This window comes from Anoplopoma fimbria, unplaced genomic scaffold (genome assembly GCF_027596085.1).
Source record: "Anoplopoma fimbria isolate UVic2021 breed Golden Eagle Sablefish unplaced genomic scaffold, Afim_UVic_2022 Un_contig_6368_pilon_pilon, whole genome shotgun sequence".
In the NCBI taxonomy this organism is placed as follows: domain Eukaryota; kingdom Metazoa; phylum Chordata; class Actinopteri; order Perciformes; family Anoplopomatidae; genus Anoplopoma; species Anoplopoma fimbria.
In genome coordinates, this window is record NW_026550021.1 from 1 (window position 1) to 1786 (window position 1786).

Consider the following 1786-nt stretch of genomic DNA (forward strand, 5'->3'; position numbering starts at 1 on the left):
AATATTTGCTTACGGCCATACCACTCCCTGAACACGCCCGATCTCGTCTGATCTCGGAAGCTAAGCAGGGTCGGGCCTGGTCAGTACTTGGATGGGAGACCGCCTGGGAATACCAGGTGCTGTAAGCTTTTTTCACTCCTCTTTACAAAAAGCAGAGGCGCTGCTGCTTTTTCAGTGGACACCGACAGGGTGGGAAGGATATAGCTAGATCATGACTTGCCGGTATAGAAATGACACAAATCCAGTTAAATGATGGCTTTCATCATTCCTAAGCTCATCGATCATTTTCTTTTCAATTTTATGCTAACGTATTCTACATTTCAACAGTAAATATTAATATTTTTACTGCACTACATTTGTGATCCTTATAGCCACTTTGTACATTCTGATTTGACATTTAAAAGCTGTGAGTGTGTCTGGAAATCTGCAGGCGCTCCCTGTATAGACGACAGAGCAAAGCGTGGTGATATAGTATCTTTAAAAGGACCTTTGGTAGGCACAATATTTGCTTACGGCCATACCACTCCTGAACACGCCCGATCTCGTCTGATCTCGGAAGCTAAGCAGGGTCGGGCCTGGTCAGTACTTGGATGGGAGACCGCCTGGGAATACCAGGTGCTGTAAGCTTTTTTCACTCCTCTTACAAAAAGCAGAGGGCGCTGCTGCTTTTTCAGTGGACACCGACAGGGTGGGAAGGATATAGCTAGATCATGACTTGCCGGTATAGAAATGACACAAATCCAGTTAAATGATGGCTTTCATCATTCCTAAGCTCATCGATCATTTTCTTTTCAATTTTATGCTAACGTATTCTACATTTCAACAGTAAATATTAATATTTTTACTGCACTACATTTGTGATCCTTATAGCCACTTTGTACATTCTGATTTGACATTTAAAAGCTGTGAGTGTGTCTGGAAATCTGCAGGCGCTCCCTGTATAGACGACAGAGCAAAGCGTGGTGATATAGTATCTTTAAAAGGACCTTTGGTAGGCACAATATTTGCTTACGGCCATACCACCCTGAACACGCCCGATCTCGTCTGATCTCGGAAGCTAAGCAGGGTCGGGCCTGGTCAGTACTTGGATGGGAGACCGCCTGGGAATACCAGGTGCTGTAAGCTTTTTTCACTCCTCTTTACAAAAAGCAGAGGGCGCTGCTGCTTTTTCAGTGGACACCGACAGGGTGGGAAGGATATAGCTAGATCATGACTTGCCGGTATAGAAATGACACAAATCCAGTTAAATGATGGCTTTCATCATTCCTAAGCTCATCGATCATTTTCTTTTCAATTTTATGCTAACGTATTCTACATTTCAACAGTAAATATTAATATTTTTACTGCACTACATTTGTGATCCTTATAGCCACTTTGTACATTCTGATTTGACATTTAAAAGCTGTGAGTGTGTCTGGAAATCTGCAGGCGCTCCCTGTATAGACGAAAGAGCAAAGCGTGGTGATATAGTATCTTTAAAAGGACCTTTGGTAGGCACAATATTTGCTTACGGCCATACCACCCTGAACACGCCCGATCTCGTCTGATCTCGGAAGCTAAGCAGGGTCGGGCCTGGTCAGTACTTGGATGGGAGACCGCCTGGGAATACCAGGTGCTGTAAGCTTTTTTCACTCCTCTTTACAAAAAGCAGAGGGCGCTGCTGCTTTTTCAGTGGACACCGACAGGGTGGGAAGGATATAGCTAGATCATGACTTGCCGGTATAGAAATGACACAAATCCAGTTAAATGATGGCTTTCATCATTCCTAAGCTCATCGATCATTTTC

General features: G+C 43.8%; 4 non-coding genes across 4 annotated transcripts; all 4 read left to right on the forward strand.

Moving 5' to 3' along the window:
- The first annotated feature begins 7 nt into the window (after nt 1-7).
- Nucleotides 8-128, forward strand: LOC129114950 (5S ribosomal RNA). The gene has a single exon (XR_008532751.1). It is a non-coding gene; the product is annotated as a 5S ribosomal RNA (ribosomal RNA).
- Nucleotides 129-507: 379 nt separating this feature from the next.
- Nucleotides 508-627, forward strand: LOC129114949 (5S ribosomal RNA). Its single transcript, XR_008532750.1, has one exon. It is a non-coding gene; the product is annotated as a 5S ribosomal RNA (ribosomal RNA).
- A 379-nt stretch (nt 628-1006) lies between these two features.
- LOC129114947 (5S ribosomal RNA) lies at nt 1007-1125 on the forward strand. The gene has a single exon (XR_008532748.1). It is a non-coding gene; the product is annotated as a 5S ribosomal RNA (ribosomal RNA).
- Nucleotides 1126-1505: 380 nt separating this feature from the next.
- On the forward strand, nt 1506-1624 carry LOC129114948 (5S ribosomal RNA). Its single transcript, XR_008532749.1, has one exon. It is a non-coding gene; the product is annotated as a 5S ribosomal RNA (ribosomal RNA).
- The last annotated feature ends 162 nt before the right edge of the window (nt 1625-1786 follow it).